Source organism: Pipistrellus kuhlii, unplaced genomic scaffold (assembly GCF_014108245.1).
Source record: "Pipistrellus kuhlii isolate mPipKuh1 unplaced genomic scaffold, mPipKuh1.p scaffold_m20_p_3, whole genome shotgun sequence".
NCBI classification, from domain to species: domain Eukaryota; kingdom Metazoa; phylum Chordata; class Mammalia; order Chiroptera; family Vespertilionidae; genus Pipistrellus; species Pipistrellus kuhlii.
The window spans coordinates 180,373,157-180,400,558 of record NW_023425529.1 but is presented as its reverse complement, the minus strand read 5'-3'; the positions used below and the strand labels follow the sequence as shown (position 1 = coordinate 180,400,558).

Here is a 27,402-nt window from a genome sequence, read left to right as displayed (position 1 = left end):
GTCACCAGATGGGAGAAACTGGTTTTGCTGTTTCCCTGACACTGGGGGATGTGGGTAAAGTGGGGCTGCAGAACCCCAGTTGCTCTGTGCCATTAGGACACTCAGCATTCCACGGTGTCTACAGAAAAGGAGGACTGCTTTCATGTGTAACGGTTAACGAAGATACAGCTTTACAATGAGATGTGTACATTCATCACATGGAAGAATGTCAGTGATACACAAATTGAGTGAAAAATGTAAATCTTTATGAAAGTGTATAAAGCACAGTCGTGGTTCTGTTTAGTTCCGTTTTCAAAATGTAAAAGCTACTCAATCACACACAGAGTAAAAAAAAAAAGTCTAGAACGAATAAGGTGATGAAGGGGCAATTAAGAAAATCAACCTAATACACTAATGTTTTTAAGATGTGGGCTTCTGTAACAATAAGTTTTAAGCCATATTTAAAGTGGACATCATAAAAAGCCGAATAAAATGTACCATCGAGTCCCTCAGAAGTGTAGTTAGTATAACCTTTGTGTTTTATTTCACCTTTGTATCTCAGACATTGTTCCATTTCAAGTTTGTATTTATTTCGTGAAATATGAGTAGATGATTAAATGTATATTCTGACAACTTCAACAATTTACTATTCCAAAAGTATTTATGTGTGAAAAGACTTGCAAAGTTTTGGGTCTAGGAAATTCTATCATTGTTATGCCCAGAATTAGGTCATAAGTTAATCATTAAAAGGCAAGTTTGTTTGTAATAGCAACTGTCAATCTTTTTATTCATTATTCAGATTGTTCAAATCATTTTAATTAAAATGTAGGTCTGTCGGCTCTTTCCATTAAAATGGTTGCAATAACTTTAAAATTAGCTGAGGAGGCTTTTTCACTTACAAACTTACTAGAACTTAACATTAATTAAGTTCATAATCAGATTTTAAGCATCAGGTTTCAAGTCCAGGGATTTCTTTAGCTTTGCAAAAAGTCACTCCCACGGTCAGCTCTGCTAAACCACGTGTGTATGCTTGGTCGAGAAGTGATTCCAAGTTCTGATTTCCATATTAGAATAATTAATATTGCTAATGAGGGCTTTCGTGGATACGTTCTCTTACAGAAGATCATCCTTGGGTATCACAAGTACCATTGGAACACATGTTAATTGGACAAAACCACATACATAAGATGGCCTTTGGCAACATTAAAATTCAAAGGAAACATTTCAGATGCCAGAGGCAATGTTCCTAGTAGTTTGTTTTATATTTTAGAAACCAGTGTTCATTATTACTCTTCCTGCTTTGTCTTTACTGGACACACACTCAGCACATGTTGCAGTTATGCCATATTGTTTAATCCTCACAATCAGTCTGTAAACTCGGTGGTCTGGCCCTTTTTTCCATACGTGCATGTAGAGGCCTACAGCTGAAAAGTCACCGGTTTGAGTCAGTTACTCATCATTATAACAGCAATAAATCAATCAGCAAATCCATTACTGTATTCCCTGACCAATTAGCCTCCACAATGCTTTATATTGAGTAACTCGTTTAAGACTCAAAAGTTAAGTAAGTTGTCTTGTTACCCAACTAGTTATAGAGAAGCAAGAAGCAAAACATGGCTGACTAGCTAGGTCACATGTGTCAAACACAAGGCCCGAGGGCCAAATCCGTCCTGCCAGGCCTTGCAATGTGGCCCGCACCGCGCTGTCATCACTGCACTCCACTGCGTTTCCATCACAATGACAGTTTATGACTGTTCAGTAAACCATTCGGCCTGCGATTTAGGCTGGATTTTAGATTTTGGCCCCTTCTCTGATTGAGTTCGACACCCCTAAGCTAGGTCCTCAGTCACACTCATAACTGCCAGGGGGCTCTGCTTTTCCCACTCCTACAGGCTGGGGTGGCAGAGTGTAACACAACAGCCATGTCTGACTCTCAAGTCCCGGTTCTTTCCTTGTAAGCCCAGAAATAAACCATCACTGTTAACGGGGGGGGAATAAAACCACTTCCGCAAGAGTTTACCAGCACTGATGCTGCAAAAGTTTGCCATCACTGGCCCGTGGCGGGAGGAAAGGCATAACAAAGTATAAACCCAACTAACTGTGGGCCAAATAGATCCCTGAACAGAGATCAAGAATCCAAGTAACCAAGTCCACTTAGAATAAAAAAGGGAAAAAAGGAAGACAGAAAAACAGAATCTAACTCTGTTTAATATTCAGGAGTTTGCTGCCTTTATCACACCATCTCGTTAATGTAAAAATGCAGACTAAATTTATGTTCAGTGAAACACAGGTCGTCTACAGCACGACATAATACCGGAATCATGGCGAGACCCTCTTTATGCAATGCGTATGTATTTCTCGTAGAAAAATTAGAAGACAGTGACACAAAAGAAGAAAATATTCATTCCTGTAACCCACCATCTTTAGTGTCTATACATACCTTCTCCCTATCTTTTCTCACAAAGTGGAATTATGATTTATTTCAAAAAGGGATTACATGTTGCATCATAAAACTCGGGCCTGGCCCTTACCACCTGTGTGACCCTTGAGTAGTGACTGCAGATACTGTTATTAATTTCAAAATACTGAGGGTGGCTGGGTGGTAGGACCAGAGACCTAAATCACAAGCCAGCTGTCCCAAGTTCTGTGCCAGATAAAAACGAACGTCTTAGGAAATATCCCTCTTAAAAGAAATCTAGCTGAAACCGGTTTGGCTCAATGGATAGAGCGTTGGCCTGAGGATTGAAGGGTCCCAGGTTCGAATCTGGTCAAGGGCATGTACCTTGGTTGCGGGCACATCCCCAGTAGGGGGTGTGCAAGAGGCAGCTGATTGATGATTCTTTCTCGTTGATGTTTCTAACTCTCTATCCCTCTCTCTTCTTCTCTGTAAAAAATCAATAAAATATATATATTTTTTTAAAAAAAGAAAAGAAACCTGGGGTCTTCTTAATCCAATCCCCCATACCTAAGTAATAGACTTTTAAAAAGCGGGACCCTATACTGTTCTCTGTATCAAAAGGGATCTAGTGCTGTGGCAGTGGCCTGGATCTCGCCAGAAATTCATCTGGAACCTGCTTCACTCATTCAACAGGCACAGGATGCCTACTATCTGCCTGCCAACATGGCACACGGTGCTGAAGAATCCAAGAAGAGTCGGTCAGGAAAAGACAGTTCAGTGGAGGGTAATGTATCCCTGGAGCAGCGGGGGGAGCAGGAGGAAGAGAAACCATCCGTGTTTCAAAAGGGCAGCATTACCCCTGCCACGTTGATAAGGACTTCCCCTTATTTTATCTCTTACACAAAGGTCAAACAAACCCTTCTGAGGTGGTGAAGTCCGGGCCTGCGTGTTATGATGCAACATGTAATAATGATATCACTTTTGAAATAAATCCTAATTCCACTCTGTGAGAAAAGATAAGGAGAAGGTGTGTATAGACACTAAACATGGTGGGTTACAGGAATGAGTGCTTTCTTCTTTTGTGTCACTATTTTCTAATTTTTCTACAAGACACACATACCCATTGCATAAAGATGTTTTTAAAACCCACCTGTATCAAGGATTAATCTGAAGTATACTAGCGGAACTGAGACATTCCAGAAACATGAAAGCAGCCTTGAAAGGTTTAAGAAGCGAGTCCAGGTCTCCATAAGCTGGGTAACCACGGGCTGAGGCATCAGTATTGCAGTGTGTCCCCGCACGAAGACAAGGCACTATTCAATGACGAAAATGTCAGTGGAAATGACTAAGCCTCATGCCGAACGCCTTCGAGCGCTCACTGGCTAAAGAAGGAATGGAATGAGATTCCTCCTGCGCCAGCCAAGCATCACACTGGCCATTGTGTAAACAGGGCTTTTTCCAGGAGACGGCCGCCTGGGAGTTCCAGAATGCGAGGGGGGGCGCGAAAGGGCAGGTTGCCCCTCTTCCTAAGGCTTCTGTGAAACAGATTCTAAACCCAGGACGCCGCAAGGAGTATTTACTTTTCCTAAAATAAAGCCCAGGACCCACGTGCAGCCCGGCTCTGCAGAAAGGAAGGTGTGTAGAACACGAATTGAACAGCAGTGAAAGGAAGTAAAATCCCATTTACTTCTTGGCTCAGGGGGGTAATGAACCTGCATAAGCCCCTTTCCCACCCACTCCCAGCGGGTGTTTCTCTTTAACTTTTGATCAAGGGAAAAAACAAACTGGTTTCTCCATTCAATTCCATTTCAGCCACCAAGCAGTTTTTACATTTTAAAAATCCAAATGAGTGTACAAATTGAAAAGGTATTAACGTAGAGACAATATTCAATTACTTTCAATATAGAATTTGCTGCCGAACCAGATACCGTAAGAACTCAGAAACTGAAGTTAGGGAAAGCTAACCTAGTTAAGAGTTGATTCACTGAGTCTGATAACTCAGGAGGAACTCCGGGTATACCATGTTTCGTGTTAACAAACACTCCAAATTAAATCCGTCACCTGTAAATAAGGACCTAAAAGCATTGCAAGATCTGATTATTGAAACCTTACTAAGATTCTTTGTTAAGGCAAAACATCAATTTGTAAATACATATCATCTTTTAATTTATCTTTCTAAATTCAGATTTTTTTTTTTCCATAAAGAAAGGCATGAGTGACAGACTTAACTGCAGCTGAAGATGACTCACTTGCTACATATTTAAAAATCACAGAAGGCAGCCTGGCTGGTGTGGCTCAGTGGAAGAGCTTCGACCCAGCCATGATCGCCAGTAGGGGGCGTGTAGGGAGCTGCAGATTGATGTGTCTCTCTCATTGATGTTTCTATCTATTCCTCTCTCTCTTTCTCCCTCCCCCCCCAAAAAAAATCAATAAAAATATTTTATTTAAAAAATCACAAAAGACCTACATTTATGAGTGGATTCTAAACTAGAGAGAAAAATCAAGACTGAACAAATCTATGAAATCCTGCATACACTCACCTACAGAACAATCCCAGCCAAGATTCCCCAGTGGGCCTGTGATCCATGCATAGGAATTATATAATCTGCACTATTTTAAGCAATCTGGAAATTTTTCAGGGAGTACCTACTTTGAAACACTGAACTGAGGCTCCTGGAGAAGGATTCTTGCTAATTCATCAGTTCAGAGACTATGGAGCCATAATTCTTAACTTGAGATAATAAAAGGCTCTATAAAGAATCCATCGGTCCTCTGGCTGGTTTGGTTCAGTGGATAGACCATCGCCTCCAGCCTGAAGGGTCCCAGGTTCGATTCTGGTCAAGGGCACATGCCCGGACTGAGCTAGGTCTACAGTAGGGGGCATTGCAAGAGGCAGCCGATCCATGATTCTCTCTCATCATTGGTGTTTCCATCTCTCTCTCCTTCTCCCTTGCCCTCTGAAATAAAAATTTTAAAAAAGAATACTGTCACATTAAAAAAAAAACTAAAGAATTAGGGGAAAAATCGAATATGCACAATAAATAACTTCTGAGAAAAAGCAACTTGCTTTTACTGATTTTTGTTTAAAGCAGCTAAAACAGCAACACGATTTCACGGGTTTATATCCAAAAGAAAGCCTGTGTGTGACCTGGGAAGAGAACTGGTTTGGGAAAAGCATCAAAAATGAACAGAGCAGTCAGATGACTGGAAGAACACTCTGCTGCCTCCCTCCTTGTCACCAATGATTACCAGTGAGCACAGTGGTCCCCAAGAGCCAGGCGGAAAGCCTGAGCTGGGACAAAATTCAAAACAGGGCTTCCGGGACATGACAGTCGTAGGGGAAAAAGGAGAATCTATCCTAAAAGCGAGAGGGCAGGCTACTCCTTCCCCAGGGTCTGTCCTGCATCCCCACTGCTCACCTGCTCACCTTGCCATAGACCCACCGTCGTCATAGACCTGGCCCTGTCTTCTCACCCCCCTCGCCTCAGACTCCCACCATCAGCAGCTTGTTTGTATTTGGGGGCCACTACTCTCTCCGATCACAGACTGTCCTCACATGGCTGGCTCTTCCTCCTTGGTATTCAAGCACTACGTCCTCCTTAGAAGTCCTCCTTAGAAGTCCTCCTCAGAAGTCCTCCTCTGACCACTCAACCCAGAGAAGGCCATCCCCACCCTGCACACCACCCCGGTCACCTGGCCCCGTGCATTTTCCCTGCAGCCCGTCTGTGCCGGGAGCGGTGTGTGTTTATCTGTACGTGGGCATTAGCCACCTCCTCTCCCCAGAGACCAGCGGACCACACAGTGTGTGGATCTCAGACACCAGGGCAGGTTCCTGCAGGTAGCAGCCTGCAGTAAACAGTCATAAGCGAATGAATGAACTCTTCACCGAGGCCTTTTTTTTAATCCTCTCAAATCTTGCCGCTGTGAAATTCTCCCAGAGCTTCCTTTTCAAAGTCCTCCCGCTTTGGGGACCCAAGCAGTACATGAGTCACTGATGCTCAGACTCGGTACCACGTCCTCACTCCACCTCCCACCCCCTCAATCTCCCTTTCTCATCTCTTCCTCCCACAGCCCAGGACAGACAACTGGACTGGCTCTTCCCCCGGAGGTCACACACAGACCCTCCCCCACCAGGGCCATCACAGCTCGCTCTTTGGCTCTTCACTCTCTCGTCTCATCTTCTAGAGTGATTAAGTCCTTTTAGGAACAAGAGATCCCTTTGCAAACAGATAAAATTCCCACAGGGACCCGCAAAATATTCGCAGAAAATTAAAAACAAAAATGACAAGATATTTCACATAACATGTAATGGAACTGAATTTTCCAGTTGTTTCCAAGAGTTATGGCTTAGTGAGATTACCATACCATTAATTCCACTAGGCCAACACATTATAGGCGTTATGTCATTCACTTATGCAAAGAATTGAACATGCAAATGAATAGCTTAGACAGAACTATATAGGTATAAGCTGGAACTTGTCATGTTTCTTGTATTTAAGAATGGATTAAGTACGTAAGAAATTTTTCTTCACTACCCCACTCCATTAAGTCATTATGAACAATGTGTATTTGATAACAATAAACTGTTATCTCTTTTTTTAAAAATTTCATTTTTTTTTTTATTTTTTTTTTGCCCTAGATGGTTTGACTTAATGGATAGAGTGTTGGCCTGTGCACTGAAGAGTTCCAGGTTAGATTCTGGCCAAGGACACACGCCCAGGTTTGGAGCTTCATCCCTAGGCGTGCAGGGGGCAGCCAGTTAATGATTCTCATCACTGATGTGTCTCTCTCTCTCTCTCCCCCTCCCTTCCTCTCTGAAATCAATAAAAAAATAAATTTTAAAAAAGTTGTTTTCAAGATGTTTTTAATTACACGATTTTTTTAATTTTTATTTAAGCTTGTGATTAGACCAGCGCTCTCCTCCAGCTCCAGTACTGAGGTTCATTGGCACAACCCTCAGGGGTGCTCAGTGCTTAGAAAGGCAGGGCCGGAGGCCGGCAGAGGAAGAAAGTGCTTTTGTGAATTTCCTTTTGGCTCCGGGACAAGCCTCACCAGCTACTGTTGGCCGGGCTGCCTCCCACACCTGTGCCTTCCAGCCAGCACCAATGGACCTGGCGCTGGGCCTGCGTTCAACGGAACGAAATAACTAGCAAGCTTCTTCAGGAAACTTTAAATAATGACCATGTATTTTTCCAAAGCAATCAACATTCCTTTCACAACTGAATGGCCACGTGTTAATCATTAACTTGGAGGGGTAACAGGAAAAGAAAGAAAAAAAGAGAAATCACAGATCCCTTGAACCCACCGGTCAGTATGAATGAAGGCAGACAAACATGTTCAGACCAATAATCCGAAGAGGGTGGCAAAGCTAAACAGAAAGGAAACAAATCCGAACAGCAAGGGTAACCTTTGGGCAGGGCGACCTAGGACACAAAGGAGAGGTAGGATAGTTCTCCCTTGCTATTCCGAGTTCCATTTCAACCAACTGAAAATGCCAGCATCTCTTTATTATTTTTGGCAGCTTCTTTTATGTCCCAAATCAAGTCATGAATTTCAGGAACTCAGCAGGCCGGTGGAACCCTGTATCTGACTTCGCTGCCTGCTTAGGCAAAAAAAGGGAAAGGATATAAATATATAGCTGCAGTCTCCAAGCCAAAATGAGAGGCAAGCAAGCAAGAAGCGCATTCCTGTCTTATCTGGCCTGATCCACCTCACCTTTCTCTCCCTGCAGGAAGGGGATGCCAAGGGCATTCCCCTGAGATCAAACAGAGCATTCCTAAAAGGCACAGGAGGCGCTCACAGGCACCTCTCCTCCCAGGGAGAGAAAGAGCAAGCTCCCATTTCATGAATGAATAAGCTGTAATGAAGCATTGCTGTGTCCTGAACACCATTTCAAAGAGCTGAGAGTGCCATCAGAGAATGCTCACATGCCATCACCGAGGGACTGCAATGAGAAAGTCCGTGGGAAAGCAAACTTCCTTCGTGTTTAGTAAGAACGGAGAACATACGAAGGCCTAAAAATTCCACCTGGAAATGAAAAATCTTCATTAAGGTTTTCTTAAAATCGCAGCGGATCTCAACCACCAGCCTGCGACTGCTTTGGTGCTGTTAGCTACCCCGTAGGTAGGGATTATGCGTTCAACGTATTATTTACTCCAGCGAGCTTCTCCTTTTAATACATCTCAGAGGCTCCTTTCTTTAACCTTCTGAAGCACTGAGCCAGTAATTTTCGACCCATAAAATGCTTTCTATATATGGGAGTCTGCAATTAAAACAGAACAGAGCTTTCCATAAAGCATATATTTGGTTACTTTAAAAAAAAAAAGTGGAGGTGTTTTTTGTTGTTGTTGTTAACTTCTACAACAGACTATTTTATTCCCTTCAAGGAGAGTAAGAAGTATTATTCTCTCTACTGTAAAAACAACACTGGCAGACACTGAATTCTCTCTTCTACTCGGCAGGTCACATTATTACATAGGAAAGTTTTGCTTGTGCATTTGTAAATGAGTCCATTGCTAAACACCTACGGTATGGTCAGGAAATCTGCTTCCCTTAAACGGTCGGATTGCCATGTCATAAAAAGTACTAAAACAGATTAATCCACCTCGGATCCCTATTCTGCATTCTCTGACTCTCTCAACCCCTAAAGCTGGAATTCAAATACATACAAGAAGTACGCACTGGCAAATGAAGCCCTGAAGAAATGCAATCAACCAACTGTTCCCTGAAACAGACAGCCAGCGTCTGGTTTAGAAAAATAATGGAATTCCTACTTCCACGTGAGTGAAGATGCATCAGTCAGGGCTGTGCCTTCAGAAGCAGTCCCCCAGGGCGTGGGAAGGCAGAAGTGCGGGTGCCATCATTACTGGTGAATTTCTTTTCACCCACACTCTAGCAACCTGTAGGAGCTTTTCCCCCTGCGTACCTCCCTCCTCCCGCCTCTTTCATGCTATTGGCACGTTAGACTGAAATGCAGTTTTCTTGAGTGACTGCAATGATAAGCACGAAACATGAACTTAACAAAGAATAAAATATCAGTTTCTGAATGAGTGTTCTTTTTTCCAGGGTTCAATCAAGTCACCTTGGCACATCTAGACCAATATATGAGCCTCCGATATCTAGGCCTAATCCATGTAAATGCAGCACTCTGCCTCACTCCAAAGCTAATTTCCATATTTAATTCTTCTATCTATTACGTGAGCAATTAACTTAAACCGTTATCACTCTGCTCTTTTTAAAAACACTGTTCTGGGGAGGGGCTGGGAGAATGGTAAGATATGTACACAGATAATAATTTAATTAAAAATAAATAAATAAATAAACACTGTTCTTTGCCCAATTGTTTTGAATAGAAATCTGTCTTTTATTTACTTCAGGCTCTCCCAAGACACTGAGTTCACAGCTGCCAAGGAATTGCTTATTGCCCAATAGCAGATCATTGATCTCTTACCAAATCACCCTGTGAATAGGATAATTTGTTTTAATTCATTCACACGGTGGTGCTGAGTTTATATATCCTATATAATAAAAGGCTAATATGCAAACTGTCCCCTCGACCAGGAATTCCACCAGCAGGTGGGCCAGCCAACCATCCATGTCCCCTACCCCTGGACAAGCTGCTGACAGGACCCCACCCATACACAAATTCATGCACTAGGCCTCTAACACACACACACACACACACACACACACACACACACACACACTGAGTGGCCAGATTATTATGCATTCAGAGATCATAATAATCTGGCCATACAGTGTATACTAGCTATGAAGATGGTGAATTAATTTACACTGACCATCCAGGAAAGAGAGAAAATTGTTTTTCTTGGTTTTAACTATAAAATCATATTTTTTTTATTTGTAAAGCCTCACAGCAGCTAAAATGAGAAAGTCATACAGTGGATTCTGAAAAAGAAGATACCTACTAAGGACTCTTGGCAACTAACTGGACTCAAACTTAAAACACAGAGCCTAGCAGTAACTTCCACTCAGGGGCCTCTAACCCACCTCACTTTAGGGAGAGGCCTGGCCTACGCTGCCTGACTCCGGCACTGAACTGCCCGCCTGCATTGCATTTCTGCCACCAGAGCCAGTCCAGCCTTTTTAGAGAAGTTCCTGGGATCCCATTTCAACCAATAGGACTGAGGCTCTCCCTGGCCAATCAGAGCTTCAAAGCCGTATTCCTATCAACATCTCCATCTGCCCATCAGATAGCTCCATTCTGGCCAATCAGGACAGTGTCTTTTAGACCAATCAAAGGATTTGGAGCCCTCATTTGCATGAGGATGGACCAATCAGGGACCAGGGTGGGGGCTTCTGTGTATCTAAGTTGGTGGCCTCTGGCTCAGGGAGCATACTTTCTCTTTCCACCCATGACTGAAGGCTGTATTTCCTAGCCCGAGCTAAAACCCTAAGGATGTCTCACTGGAAAAGCACGTAGGGCTGTCTAGCTGGCGAGGGGCCTGACCCCAGGGCCCTCTCACAGCTGTGCAGCTTCACAGCCAGCCATGCTGCTTCACAATTGAACTGGACCCCACCGTGGAGCTGTGCACAGCAGGGCTGTATCACAACTGAGCTGTTTAGACTGAGTAAAGTTTCCTTCCTCACTGCATCCCCAAATGGGGGATTCCTGTTGGTGACTAAACACGTGGTTTTATACACTGAGTGGCCAGATTATTATGATCTCTGAATGCAAAATAACCTGGCCACTCAGTGTATATTCTATATAATAAAAGGCTAACATGCAAATTGTCCCCTCGAACAGCACACAGGCTGGCCAACTGCCCATATCCCCTCCCCCTGGCCAAGCTGGCCAGACTCCACCCATGCACGAATTCATGCACTAGGCCTACCTCTAATATATACACTGAGTGGCCAGATAATTATGCGTTCAGATGTAATAATCTGGCCACTCAGTGTAGAATAAGCAGTATCTAACCAAGTGAAATAAAGTCAATCGCCATTTTAGAGTTCTTTTTTCACAGGGCCATTATTTGGCACATAAGGAAAATCTCATCTAAAAATAACAGTAAGTTAACACAAATAACTCTTCAGATGCCAATGGGGACAAAGATCTGAAAAAGCTAAGTTAAATCAGAGAGTACAATCTCAAAAGGTTGGTTTATAAAAATGAGAATTTTTCTCAACACGGAACTATAGGCACAAAATTCACCACCACTGTTTTGATTATGATAGTTCCCTGAATGGGGTCATTTTCTCACCAACAATATTGGGGCCTTTTTAGGTTTTGTTTTTAAATCCAAATATTCAGTTGCAGCCAAGAATACAGAGAGGCGTGCTCTGGGCTGCGGATGAGTCTTTTCCTTGATAAAAATGTGGCAATTTGTTTGGCATAAAAAAGCTTACACTTTTATTTCCTTCATCTACTAATTCCACTTTGTGGAATTCATGCTAGTGTGACAGAGTAACACACCAACAAGCAAGTAATTTGAATATTCCAATATTGGGTATTATACATATAGTTTATCTCTGTGATAACATACCATGTTCTCTAAGTGAACTCAAGAATCTTAAGGGGTCTGGACATATTAAGAGACGGTCAACAAAACACAACGTGCAGTATATGTTTACTTTTATTTTTAATCCAGCACCAGGAGCTGCAGAGGTAGGGGTGGTTGTGGTTGTGTGTGTGTGTGTGTGTGTGTGTGTGTACACAAATTGCAAAATATTTCAATGGTGCTCTAAGGAGCAGAGCTTTAGAAGTTTCTTTATTCTTCACAACAGTCTGCCTTTTCACAGACTTCTACAATGGTTATATATTAATCTTTTTTTTTTTCATTGAAAAATAAAGCTCACTTTTAAAATGAGGGTACTTCTCTGCTAATTTTGCTCAAATGCGGTGGGGAGTCAACTCTTCAAAGAACCAACATTAAGTAAGCATTTCCAACTCCTCCCGGACCTCCTAGGGGGTTTCCAAAGCCAGCCAGCCCCTGCAGAAAAGACATTTGCAACTGAAGGGGTGTTCCCACAGAGAAGGTGGCAGATGCATCTGGTGGCTTTGGCAACCATTTCCTCTGATTATCCCTCCCCTCCCCAGGGCTGTTCTCTACCCCCAGAAGCCTGCCCAAGCTAACAGGTCCTGAATACGCACTCCCAGGTCCAAACTGATTGCCCTTCTGAAGGTAATAGTGACTCCCCAGGCGGCCCTTTCACGGGCTTTCCAAAATGCCCCCTGAAGGGAGATGGCCTGGGGCAGCTCAGTTCTCAGAGGACCAGGCTGTGACCAGATCCACGGGGTTCCAAACAAGACAATCCCTCCATTCAACAGCCCTAAGAAATGCAGGGGCTGGGGACAGGGGGGAGGGACCTGGCATCCCAGAAGAATGCTATTTACCTGTCACGGTGATGATTCAGCCGGCAGGGCAGCCAAGGAGGTTAAAGAAAATCTCCAGCTGCTTCAGCAGATTTCCCGGCCAGCAGCAGGCACAGAACAAACATATTTACTTAGGCCTCACTCACTGCTTTGGGTGGGACGCTGCTGAAGCCCACATGCAGACAGGTGGGTCTGTGCGCTGCGACCAGGGGCAGGAGGGCACCGTGGGCTTTCCCAGTCTGTGTTCATTGAAAAGTATCCTGTGCACGTCCCAAAACTTACCCAGAAGATCCCCACACCGGAAGTGGGACCCTGAATCAACACCAAGGGCAGGTCTGCAGAAGGACAACTTTATGGTCCTTCGTTCCAGAGAGAAGGATGGATATTGTGAGCTTTGAATGAATTACACAGGTTCGAGTTCTGCAAGCCTGCAGGAACTTGTTGGCTAATTACCACGGGCTTTATTTCCCTTTGGACATGGTGGACCTGATCTAATCAACTCTTGGGGGAAATTACTCTGTAAAACAATGTCTTAGGACAGCAATTTCCAACCCGGTGTGCTGCAAGAATTTTTAAACACGCAGCACCTGATTACTCAGTCGGGGGCACTGACCTCTTCTCCCTTAAGACTGTCAAATTTTTAAAAATGACAATAGCCACACAACAATAATAGCTGTTCAGCGAGTGTGAATGAATCAAAATTATACCTTTTTTTGGTCAGACACTGGCAGTAAATATGTTTTTGGTGTGCTGCAGAATTTTAATAATTATTTTATGTGTGCCATGAGATGAGATGAAAAGGGTTGAAAACAGCTAGCTGTCTTGTGACCTCACATATTTTCACATAAAAAAAGATTCATTTGTTTTACTGGTGAAATAAATTTCTAATCTTTACATTAGAATTACTGACCCCAAAGAGGCCCCCAAAAAACAATGTAAATGGGACAAGTTTAATAACAGGTTTATCTTGAAAAAAAAAGAAAAGAAAAAGACTTTCGATTCACTCAGAATTTTACAGAAGCCATCAGTGGAAAATGTTTAACTGAGAACACAGTTCCAATTTGCAATGAACTGCTTAGTTGTTTTCCAACATCCATTAGCACAGAGTGAGCCCAGGTGAAAGGATGGCAGGATGCGTCTCCATCGAGCTTGGAGCTAGTCTGAATCATAGGAATCACTTCCGTGTAATATTTTAGAAGCCATGCCAGGATCGACACCATCAGCATCTTTGACAGGGCGTTTTCTGCAACACCAGTGTGATGGGTTTTTTGCAACACCAGTGTGATGCTTCTCCTGAATGCCATCAGGAGAAGGGATCTGGCTCCCTCACAACACTGAACTCCACATGGGCACCTACTAACTCCCCACCTCCTTCTCCCCCCCGGGTGCCCCAGCCTTGCTTTACACGGATCAATATTCTGTAAAGTAGCTGAACTCTACATAGATCTCTAACCTGTCCTGAGGTGTGCTCCACGTGTAAAGTGCACACCGCTTTCAAGATTTCACATGAACACAGGAACGTGAAAGCTCTACCTCATTACTATCCTATCTAATAAAAGAGTAATATGAAAATTGACTGTCACTCCAACACACAAGATGGCTGCCCTATGTGGTCAAAGATGGCTGCCCCCATGTGGACACAAGATGGCTGCTACAAGATGGCCAGCAGGGGAGGGCAGTTGGGGGTGACCAGGCCTCAAGGGAGGGCAGTTAGGGGCAATCAGGCTGGCAGGAGAGTGATTAGGGGATGATCAGGCTGGCAGGCAGAAGAAGTTGGGGGCAATCAGGAAGGCAGGCAGGTGAGAAGTTGGGAGCCAGCAGTCCTGGATTGTAAGAGGGAGGCCCGACTGCCCATTTAGGAGGATCAGGCCTAAACGTACAGGTGGGCATCCCTCGAGGGGTCCCAGATTGGAGAGGGTGCAGGCTGCACTGAGGGAAACTCGCTGTGCACAAATCTCGTGCCTCTAGTGTTTTTATGTTGACTACATGCTGAAACGATACTTTTTGATAAAATATATCATTGAAATATCACCTATTTTTATTTTTTCTTACTGTAGCAACTAGAACATTGAAAATTACATATATGGACAGTATTATTGAGCAGTGCTGCCCTAACCTGTTAAACTAATCCATTGATGATCCAAAAAATAAAAAATACTGGCAGAATTTACACACAGGTGCTACTAGAAATGGTAAAAATCACCTTACTTAACTGACCCTTGTATCTAAATAATAGAATCTAAGTAACAGAACATTTCTAATAAATGTTTTTATGGTGTATTCTGAGACATGAATTGTTTTGTTGTTTTTTAGTTTATATAGGCTGATTGGGTGCTTATAATAAAAATGCCAACATAAAGAATTTAAGATTGTTATTTCTAGAGATATAATGATCTTCTACATACTATATCAAGACTCACTATTAAAATATCAAATTTTAGGTCAGCTTAAACTCTAAATTAAGTTTCTAATGAAACCCAATACACTTCTGTTGTAGAACCTTAATTTCATCCAGTGAATTTTATTAGAAACAAGACTATTCATTTTGATATTTAATGAGCTCTGAACTATTTTCAAGCAATAAAAAAAAAAAAATTATGCGTTACCAAGGTCACCTATATTTTCCATCATCCAAATGATGATTTTTTTTACTTCCTTATAAGACAACCCCAAGTTTCCTTCTCCACAGTGTTAATAGATATTAATTTCAAAACTTTCCAGACAAAAACATTGGGATGCTTTGTGAATCAGAACTGTTTTAACTTTTTTTTCTTTTCTTTTCAAACCATGAGATTTGTTTTCAACTCACACAGGGCCTTTTTCTGGTTATTCTGTTGCATATATGCCCTATAACTCCAACACAAGCAAAATTTAATATAATACCATAGCATTAATACATCTTTAAGTTATTTTTAATATCTTTCCATCTAAGCTGAAACTTGAGGAGTGGTATCAAGCAACAGATATCAAAGCAACACTCCTCTTTTCTCCTGATTTCAGTTTCTATTTTCATGTCTCCTAAATCTCCTATCTACTTCCCATTCCATTTCCCCCAAGTCTTCCATCCTCTAGAGCACATGTGTCAAACACAAGGCCCGCGGGCCAAATCCGTCCCGCCAGGCCTTGCAATGTGGCCCGCACCACGCTGTCATCACTGCACTCCGCTGCGTTTCCATCACAATGACAGTTTATGACTGTTCAGTAAACCATTCGGCCTGCGATTTAGGCTGGATTTTAGATTTTGGCCCCTTCTCTGATTGAGTTCGACACCCCTACTCTAAAGCAGTGGTCTGCAAACTGTGGCTCACAGTTTGGCCCCTTGAGTGTGGCTCTTCCACAAAATACCACGTACCCTAATTAATAACAATGTACCCACCTATGTAGTTTAAGTTTAAAAAGTTTGGCTCTAAAAAGAAATTTCAATCATTGTACTGTTGATATTTGGCTCTGTTGACTAATGACTTTGCCGACCACTGCTCTGGAGAAAGCAATAAGAGAATGAAATAATTTCTGACAAATTAATTAGCAAGAAAAATGGTGCTGATGAGGTAGGTAACATCTAGAAGCCAAAGGCTATTGTGAAGAACTCCTTGCTGCCTTTCACCTCGGATATTCCTTTGGTATTAAAACGCTCTTCAAAAATTGGGATCCTCAGTTTCCTTGGGAGAAAGAAAACAGAAATCTTTGCGATAAAAACTAAAATAGAGAAAGGATAGAGCACTATTGCTTTGGTATCTTTAGGCATCACGCATACATCTTGTACGCCTGGTTAAATTCTAGCTTAAACTGAAATACACTAAAATTATGTCAAAGTATTTTAACGCCATGAAACGTTTTACAGTGTTAAAAAATCTTACATACAGCTGACTATATACGACAGAATTTTTTTAAGATACCACAGTAGATATTTCCACAAGTCTAATTTCCAATTTGCTGAATCACCTTACTCAGCCAGCAGAATGTGGAAGGGACAAGGTAGGCAGACCCCAAGAGAGCTTGAGGCTTCTGTCCTCTAGCTTGTGGAACCTTGAAATCATCACACGAACAAGTCTTGGCGAGACTGCTGGGTGAAGTGTCGTCAAGAGAAGGAAAATTTAAAAAGGCACTTGGCACTGTTACTGACATTCTGCTGTGGCTGATGTTCTAATGCTTTGTTTTTAGCTACTTCATAGGTGTGGGAAAGAGGGCACTTTAAGCGGAAGAGCAGCCCGGCTGGCTTGGCTCAGTGGTTGAGAGTTGACCTATGGACCAGTAGGCCACGGTTCAATTCCCAGTCAGGACACATGCCCAATTTGCAGGCTCAATCACCAGTGTGGGGTGTGCAGGGAGCAGCCAATCAATGATTGTTTGATAGAATCACTGATGTTTCTATCTCTCTCCCTCTCTCTTCCTCTCTGAAATCAATAAAAATACATTCAAAAAAGAACAGGCAGAACTATACCACCAATTAAAATTTCCTATTTACCCAATATAACAAATTTAAGAAGGTCTTTCCCAGTAATAGTTACTTAGTTAGGGTTCCCTTTTACGATTTTGTGATAGTTTATTTCAATTTGAAATTGTACTCACCCACAAAGCCTAGCTGGGTGCTACCATGTGCCAGGCAGAGCACTGGGCACCAGCAATACATGAAGCCTTTATTGTGGTGTCAGTAAAATAAGAAAAGCAAATCTGTTTTACTTTATTAGGAAAATTTACACTATATGCAAAACATACTTTTAAAATCATGGGTCTTAGATTATAGAACTTCATATTCTGTAGATGTGATACTTAAATTTGACTTTTTTCTAAAACCAACAATATTGAGTTAATTAAAACCAAACATGAATATTATTTGTATTCATGCCTTCTTAATTAGCTTTCTACTTCTACATGTGGTTATCACTCTACTAAGAAAAAAATACTTTTAAAAAATTTAGATCTTTTGAAAATAACTGATTTCCATGCTGATGTCTCAACTGAGAAACTAACCTGGTGTTTACATGACAAACTCATCTTTTTCCCCCCCATTTAAACATGTAAACACCTTCAATCTGAGAAACAAATAAAAAAAAGAACATCATATGACAAACATTTATTAGTTTTACCAAAAGATGAACATTATGAAACAACTATTTACTAAGCACCAACTGTTGGCTAGCACTGAGATGAGAAATAAAAATGTCTGAACATCCTGCTATCAAGCAGCTTTAAGAGTAAAGAACCTAGTAAGAAACTTAGTAAAGAGCCAAAAACAAGTGGACTGTTAGAGAATCATTTAAGTCAGAATTTATGGTGGAACTGTTTTAACGTCATCTTCCAAAAAGCTGTTTTCAACTAAGGAAACGCCCTCAACTTGTGGTACAGAAAACATGTTATTTCATGAATATTTCCAAAATCACTGTTTATAAAATAAAATAAAAAAGGACCTCCACAAAAGTCAAAAAACGTATTGACTGGACATTATAAAAAATTAATGCCTATCAATCAAATTTCAAAACATTTTGCCACACAGGCATTTCTTTCATCTCTCACCATAAAGTTGTTTACTGTTCTTTTTTACAATGAACACTAACCCATAAAAATAGGAATTATTTACCAACTTTTCTTTTGTGCTGAATAAAGGGACGATTTAGAAACCTAAAACGGTTTATTAAATCCCAAATGCTCTGATTGTTAAGTTCATTTAAGTAAAAACCCAGTCTATCAAGAAAATTAACTTTATTATTAGAATTTTCTGACAGATTATTTTACTTCTACCAGTAGGTGAGCAGAGGAAGGCTTCCATGGTAAGCTGGCGACACTGAAGCTCAAATGTTGGCCTGGAGGGCTGCTTGATTTAAAAACAGGTGTACTGTTTATTATACTTAGTTTATTAGAATCGTTTGTCTCGTACACCTCAACAGAGAGACGGGGCTAGCTGACGATGCAGGTCTGTAAAGAACTACAGGTTATGATCTCACTTGAAGGCAACCTTGAATGCCAGGTTCTCTTGAATCACTCTAAGCACATGTATAAACCTAAAGAAAAGTGATTCCTATGTCATCACTATAAAGTATTGACCTACCTCACTTACAAAATAGAAAGAAAACCCACTATAAAATAAACATATACTAGACAAAGTGGCATGCTACACAGTACACATAGAAATACCTGCTGACTATACACCGAGTGGCTAGATTATGATCTCTGAACACATAATAATCTGGCCACTCAGTGTGTGTGCGTGTGCGTGCGTGTGCGTGTGTGTATTAGAGGCCCTGTGCATGAATTTGTGCATGGGTGGGGTCTTGGGAAAGAACTTTCAGAAGAGATAACCATGGCTTACCTGGCCATCCTACCAAATATCTCCTGAGTGCCTGTTCCAGGAGGCCGGTAGAGAAGATTCAGACTCTACCCCGCACAAAGCTGGCCATGTAGAGGAAAGGGACATACAGAGGTCCTCGGGTATGGCGGAGATCCGTTCCTACAGCGACGGAACGTCATTTCCCCATAAGTCGGAGCCCACCTGCATAAGCACCTACATTCCTCACATGGAGCACACACACAGCAGTAATGAGGTGACACAGAAAAAACAAATTAAAAGAGAGATAACAATTCCTGACCTTTACTTGTGGTAAGTAAATAATAAAAGGCCTAGCAATGAAATGGGTTCGATCCAGGATCAGATACTCTGAGGGGAGAGCACGTAGAATAACTGACAAGGCGGGTTAGTTGATGAGATTGGCCGGCCCCTGAAGGAAATATGTGAATGGCTTCCAGACTCTATCACTGCTGCGAAGCTGGCTACCTGCCAAGTCAGCAAGTACAGGCATGTGCCCCGCATGGCAATCTTCCCAAGTTCACGTGTTCCCGGTAACAAAGGCACGAAAGCGTGTGTTTTGTGGTATTATGTCCTGTAGGGTGAGCATGCAGTTTTTATAACCAACATGGTTTGATTCTTTTTCAATGAAGTGCCATAAAACATAATGCAATGGAACGCACTCTGCAAAATAGACGCTCATAGAGACCAAGAGCTTGACAAGTCCAGTCTTCCGTACTGAAATAATCCACAGAGTCAAAATGACAGGAACTAAGTGGGTAAGGAAAAAAAATCCAACAGGGACAAACACCTGAAGTTTAAAATCTACTCAGTGTCAATAAGTGTGCAAGGTGGACAACATGGAAAAAACAGGCCAGATATCAACGGAGCATTACATCTCTATTCATAGTCACTCACCAAGCTATGAGCACAACTCTGAGAACAAAAAAAAAATGGTTCCCTGCCAAGAGGGCTAAGGAGAGCCACGTGCCCTCATGTAAATGCCGCACCGGATGGCGGGTGAGCCAACTGCCAAGCCAGGGGAGCCCGGCGGGCGAGGCCAGAGAACAATGCACGTAACCTGCTTACAGGGCGAGTGCAGATTCAGTTGACTTCAGCTACCCTGTGGGTTGATTTGGTTTCCAAGGTTAGCTAGAACCCCAACAACCATCTCGAGCTTTGTTTTATGAAAAGACACTCAAATTGGCATTCTGACCCGTGTTTTTATATGAGATCAGGAGATCACAACTGAAAACACAGGTGAGATACCTGTCCACCTCAACTGGAGCGGATTCTCCCACCACTCACCGGTGACATCCCTGGAATAATCTCAAATTGCTGAAATGCCACCACTTTGAAACACCAAAAGCCTGTTCTCCTAAATGTGCTGAAGAGCAACATGTCATTCTAAAAAAAAAATGATGAAGGTTCTTAGACACTCTACTCCTTTTAAGATAAAGTTCAAATCTAGGATTCAGGTCTCCAGCCTGACCCAACCCAGCTCAGCCCAGAGCCCTGCTCCCCTAGCAGTTTTCACAGGGGCGTCCGCAGAGCATCTCACCGTGGTCCTTTATAAGTGAGAGGCAGTTCCAGGCTGTGTTTGCAAGCAAGGCTCCGGAGTCCGGCCACTGAGCACCCCGGGGGGCTCAGGCAAGTCACTGCCTCTCTCCGTGAGTGGGTCCTCCGTCTGGGAGGTGTGAGGATTAAAGAAATGAGCACACAGGAAGTGCCTGGAACAGCACCTGGCTGTCACCGTGTCTGTGGTTTCTGATTATCCGAATGGCCGTGGTCATTACTATCGTCATCACTGAAAGCATGAGGCCACGGAGACCAGACAGGAAGCTGCCTCTCCCCAAGGCACCCATGTCCCGGCCCTCACACATCGTTCAGATCGCACAGAAGCACTGCGCAGCCTCCCCACGTCCTGGTCCCAGCACAATCCGCCCTGAGCCACAGGCCATGCAGCCTCCTAACCCAGCCAGTGCGCCCATCCGGCCTGAAGGAGTCCCTTAGCCAAATAACCACGCACAGAACCAGAGACTAGCTGATCCTCTGTTTTCTCTGAAAACAAAAATGGAATTTCCTCAGGATTGCTAATTAGACCCTACAGGCACCTAAACACCCTCCTGCTTCACAGGAGGATCCCTTCCTCAGTAGGAATTACTCTGGGCCCTGCCTCGACTCAGAATCGCAGGGCACAGAAGCGCGGACTGATACTCCCCCCAACACGGCCACAGCTGGACATCTACCAGAACGTCTGCCTAAGCCAGACTGCCAGTGGCACTGTGGCTGGGAAATCCCTCTTTCCTCTTCACCTTTTCTAGGAGGACAGAGAGAGCAGGTCAGCAGCTGCAGCCAAGCGGGGAGAAGGCAGCCACACAAAAGCCCTTTCACCAGCACATTTCTCAGCTCCCTCCCGGGGCCTCCCACTGCATCTACGGGCTCCTGCTGCCAGGAGCTCCGGGCCCAGCTCCATCCAGGTGGCTGGTCTCCCCACCAGTGAACCACACTTCCAGCGGCCACTCTTCCAGACGTTATGGTCATGCCACGTGACCCATGGACACCCTCCTCGTTCTACTGTCCTGAGAGAACCAGCCCTGGGGAAAAGCAGAGGTCCCTGTGCTACACTGAATATCCCGCTGTCCGTTGAGGAAGATTGTTTTAAAATGTGGAATAAATAATTAAAATAGCTCAAGCATTCTGCCAGACAGACAGAAGCCCCAGCAGCATTCCCCCGCTCCTGGAAGGCCCTTCTCTCTGTTCCCCACGACACAGACTCATTCGTTCTGCATGTCCCGCTGATGAAGGAAGGCCAGGGGCCAGACTCCCGATGGGTAAGGCAGGAATGGAGCAGGGACACTCCCCCGCAATGAGAATGTGGCCAAAGTCTCTTAAGAAAAGGGGAGTCCTAATCCCCCCTCCCAGATCTCACCGCCGGTGATTTATCTTGTTGCCATAGTTGCATTTCCATATTCATTCACTCCAAGTCTTTTCATCGAAACGTCCGTTTCAATCCTGAAACCCCGAGTGGGATTCTAAAAGTCACACGGCGCTCAGAAAGTTGAGAATCTGCCCTTATCTTAGTGAGAAACATGGTCTCCCCAAATAAGTTGTCAGAGAGGGAAACACTCGTATGGGGCTGCGTTATAAAAACTGCCAAACCCTGAATCGAAGAACTTGAGACAGAAGGGGGAACCCACGCAGGCATTCCGTTATAATGCCCACATCAGGGGACAGACGTGCTCACATTTCCGTTAACCATTTGAGGAGAGTCTGTGACCAGCCATTTTTCTGGACATATCCTTCATTTTTCAAAATTGGCAAAAAGCTGAACTTTTTATTGGTGCTCGAGTAGCAATGAACATGGAAGGGTACCCGTTAGCCCGGAACACTAAACTGAATTGAATTCCACAAATCTAGGGACAGATGCTCAAGATTCCACTCAACTTGGAAGCTTACAACAAAGGGAACTGGGAACACATCTGAAGTGAGAATGAAGTGAATGCTGAGAGGTAGAAAGTGAGGCAAATCAAACGTAAATGTGAAATTACACTCCTTTTAAAGATACTTGCTCTGCTAACACCTATTAAACCTGCTTTGTAACCCTCGCTGTAGGTCAAGCATGTCAAACTCGCAGCCCACAACAAACATTTTTGTGTCCCAGCCAATATAACGGTATATAAGAAATGTTTTAGTTACAATTTTGTAATTTAATTTTTACAATGTCCTGTTATACATAATTATTAATAATGAACTACAACGTTCCCTAATGACTGATTACTATAATCATGTTGCATTCATTTCCCTTACACACCTTACAGGCAGGCACACCATTTCTCCCCACTAATACCAGCAGCGAATATTTTAGCAGCCGATGGCCACGTCATTAGTCTTGGACCGACTTGCTTGGCGTGCGCAACAGGAAATATTTTACTTTCGGAGAACAAGAAAAATAGGTTTATTAACGTGTCGCCTATTTGCGCAGTTATTCAGTGTCTGGTAAGTTAATGTTTAAGAAAACATTAATTTTTATTAAAATGTTCTATTATTTTATGTTAACGATGACTCATTTATTTCAGCCCTTGTACTCAGCATCTCTCTGTCGAAATAAACCTACGTTTCTATGAAAATGGAAGCTTTTGTTCTTTTGCAGCCCACATAAACTTAAATCTTGTTTCTTTGGCCCGGGTTAGCCTTTGAGTTTGACATTCTTGCTGTAGATGTTGGGACAAAAAGCAGGGGAAGAGGGGGATCTCACTGACAGCACTGGAGATTGGCTCTTAACAAGACTGACTTTCTGAGTAATTGTTCACATCACTCCCTACCCTTCCAAATCTCAAATGGAAGAGCAATCGTGTGGGCAGGGTTTGTGAGAACAATTCCCACCGCCCACCTAGAGGCCTGCCAGGCAGAGCATGTGATACAGAGATTAGCAGATGAGTCAGCTGTCACTCCCACAGGGCAATTACTGTGAACTTTCAGCAAAACCCATTATCAAGTACCTACAAAACCTAAACCTGACAGGACTGCACATATTTTAGGTAGTCCACAGAATTTTATCTTTAAAAATAAAAAACAAAACTACTTTTCAAGGGACGTTTCAAATGTAAGCTCCTTTAAAAAAAAAAAAAAAAGATCTTAAAAAAACAGTAGGAACTAAATTCAGATTTCTGGATATGTTGTCTGTTCTATGAAAAGTATATAAATGATACACATACCTGACAATATTGAAATGGGCAGAACATCCCGAATGCTCGGTTACGTTACTCAAAGTCAAGGGCAAGAAGTAACCAGTTACGTGGGCAGGTTCTTGGTATTCGAGGCAAAGGACTCCTGTGTGGGCCCATGTGAGTTAGCCCCGTGGTCGGCAAACTGTGGCTCGAGAGCCACAGGCGGCTCTTTGGCCCCTTGAGTGTGGCTCTCCCACAAAATACCACGGCCTTGGCGAGTCTACTTTGAAGAAGTGGCATTAGAAGAATTTTTAAGTTTAGAAAATGTGGGCTCTCAAAAGAAATGTCAATCGTTGTACTGTTGATGTTTGGCTCTGTGGACTAATGAGTTTGCCGACCACTGAGTGAGCCCAACAGGAAAGGCATGACTAGGAGAGACAGTCAGAGCCTGGACACTGAGGTTCTAGGCAGGCGCTAATACACCCAACCTGAGCCAGCTCAACCCAGACCAAGTGCCAGTGCTGAGTCCTACGGGGATCCCCACTGGTGTCCCTGAACTGCCCGGCCTTCCTTCATCTGACAGGCACCACTCTACACCTCCAACCAGTCCTAGAAATCAATCAGGCAACCCCCAAACAAAAATTAGCATATCCAATTTTAGTACTTCTACTGCACAAAACCCACTGACCTTCCCTGAAGGAATTCTACATCATGATCCCCTTTGACTTATCAGGATTCTCCAAAATAACATGCGCTGGTAATTCTACCGCCAAAAATACCCCTTGCAATGTATACCAGGCCAAGGCATAATTATTACATCACTTGTATTTCATTTCAAAACGCATCTAAATGTTAAGTCTACTGTAGATGACGTATTTTGCTCTGGAAAGCAAGAATGACAGAACAGGTGACCTAGAAACGGCCAACTTTTCTCTCACCTTTAAGTGTCAATATTTATACAAACGCAGAACAGTTTCCTATATACTCCCAGCCCCCCTGCCCATCACCCCTGCCTCCCAGAAGTCACCCGGGGGACAGGCTGGCCTGCCACGGAGCCTGCAAACCACTGGGGATCTATTTCAGGTCGCGGCAGCGTTGGATGGGTGGGTTGTTCCCTCTTTTTTCTCTCTTGGTAGCAAAAATATCTCCGTCTCTTAAATATATAGGTGAAAAGTACTCATTTCTAAACGAGGCTTTAAAAAAGCAACGAAAATACTCTTTTCACTGCAAAGGAAAAAAAAAAGCAAGGCGGTGTTCATATAATTTAAGTCATCAAAGAAATGTAAATTAAGGTTTTGGTTCTATTTTCTGTTCGAACTTTAACTTACAGCAGCTCCTTTTAGGTTTTTAAGACCCACTTTGGAAAAGGGAAGAAAGTAGGGGTAACTATCCTGAGGAGATTCAAAACACTTCAGAGTTTCAGTTTCTAACTTGGGGGTATTTTTTTCTGTTGACATTGCACCTGAAAATTCTTTTTTTTATTTTTTTACTTTCTACAGAGAGGAAGAGAGAGAGATAGAGAGTTAGAAACATCGATGAGAGAGAATCATCGATCAGCTGCCTCCTGCACACCTCCTACTGGGGATGTGCCTGCAATCAAGGTACATGCCCTTGACCAGAATCGAACCCAGGACCCTTCAGTCCGAAGGCTGACGCTCTATCCATTGAGCCAAACTGGTTTCGGCTACACCTGAAAATTCTAATTCATGTTGGAGAATATGACAACAAGGAAAAAAATTTATTCTCTTCTGATGAAGGACTACTAATTGCTGTTGATGATGCTATTTTCTCTTGAATTTAACTATTTTGGGTATTTTAGATGGGTGATAAATAATGTGTGATACATGCTGGTAGTATTTAATTCATGAGAAAAAGAATCCCTTGAATAAACCAGAGCACATTATTTATTATAGCATCTAAAATAACTTACTTCTAGGAGAATATCCTATTTTTCATGTGTTATATACCTATTAGATGTGGGAGTGGGTACCGGGAGTGGTATTGACTGAATACCCAAGGTATTACTTTAAAAAAAAAAAACTTTTACTATAATACGAAAACATCCCTTTTTAGAATGGAATCAGTAATAAAGGAAACATCAATGAGATTAGTAAACAAAATGAGTTCCATCTATGCTGACAAATGCCGTGATTACCCACTTTCCTTCTGTTTCCACTTTCCTTCTCAGAGGGCGGGCCATTCAAAGCTAAAGTAGCCATTAATGCAATCACTCAGCCTTTTAATCTTTAGTGAGCAGCTTCTACACGGCAGGCACTTCTGGCCAGGTGCTGAGGATAAAGAATGCATGAGCTGAAATTATAACGCCTGCCCTTCAAAGTGGTTTAGGGGTAAATTATAACACCCAAAATTCGTGTACGGAAGTCCTAATCCCTGTACCTCAGAACATGCCTGAACTAGGAGACAGAGCTTGAAGAGTTACAATGAGGTTACCAACGTGGTCCCTAATCCAATGTGACGGATGTCCTTATAAGAAGAGATTAGGACAGCGACATACAGAGGGAAAGCCACGTGGAGGCACAGAGAAGACAACCATCTACAAGCCAAGGAGAGGTCTCTGAAGAAGCCTCCCATGGCAGCACCTTGACCTTGGACTTCCAGACTGTGAGAAGGTTAACTCGTGTTGTTTAAGCCACCCCGTCTGTGGTGCTTCGTTACGGCAGCCGCAGCAAAGTAATGCAAAGGTTCACATCCCATCAGAGGAGAAGGACATAGAACTATAGGAATCAGCTAGGAAAAGCAGCTAAATGAAGAGCTATGTACAAAGTGCAAAACAGGACACTCTCCAGCATGCACTGGCTGCCTCAGATGTTGTGTGTGAGGACCTCTGCTAGGTGAAAGACTATCCTAACAGAGCACAGCTACCATGGCCAAGGCACCATTAGACCCTAACTCCTGCTACAACCCTCCCGTGCTCTTCCCTCGCATCCTCATGTACACCTTGTGGTCATTTTGAGTGCGACCATCTTACAGATGAAGAAAGTCCGTTTTAAGAAGACAACGAACGTGTCCAAAATCACCCACTTAACAACTGAAGGAGCCAGAACGCCAAGCCAGGTCTCCTCCACACCACATTCTCTATCAGCCTCTCACACAACACCTGCAGGGGCCCTGAGCAAAGCAGATCATGGGGCGGAAGTTTCAGCAGAGTCGTCTCTCAGTGCACTGCACAGTGCAGTGACCTCTGCACAGCAGGCTAGAGGGGGTGGCAGTGACGGCCTGAAGTCTGCAAACATTCCAGCTGTGAACACCCTGCCAAGGCGTCTCTAAGTGACAGCAAAACCACAGTGATGCTTCTGATCAGATAAGAGCAGCAACACAGATAGACATCCGTTATCAGTGGTCATGAGTTCAATGCTTCCTTATTTTTGGCTGATCTCGGGGCAGCTCATCCGGGTTCCACCGGTTCCATCTTCCTGACTCACACCCTACATTAGGGGTGTCGAACTCGATCAGAGAAGGGGCCAAAATCTAAAATCCAGCCTAAATCGTGGGCCGAATGGTTTACTGAACAGTCATAAACTGTCATTGTGATGGAAACGCAGCGGAGTGCAGTGATGACAGCGCGGTGCGGGCCACATTGCAAGGCCTGGCGGGACGGATTTGGCCCGCGGGCCTTGTGTTTGACACATGTGCTCTACATACAGACGCCTGCAGGAGGACAGGAAGCATGCGCGGGCACGGCCACTGCTACCCCCAACCCTACGAGGCCTGGGGACCG

General features: G+C 43.3%; 1 protein-coding gene and 1 long non-coding RNA gene across 5 annotated transcripts in view; both read right to left on the bottom strand.

Moving 5' to 3' along the window:
• FAT1 (FAT atypical cadherin 1) overlaps positions 1 to 27,402 on the bottom strand; it is a 120,605-nt gene that overhangs the window by 71,067 nt on the left and 22,136 nt on the right. The window lies entirely within an intron of this gene.
• On the bottom strand, positions 24,451 to 27,155 carry LOC123653287. Its single transcript, XR_006743018.1, has 2 exons — positions 25,354 to 27,155; positions 24,451 to 25,125 (listed from the first exon to the last, which is right to left on the bottom strand). It is a non-coding gene; the product is annotated as an uncharacterized LOC123653287 (long non-coding RNA).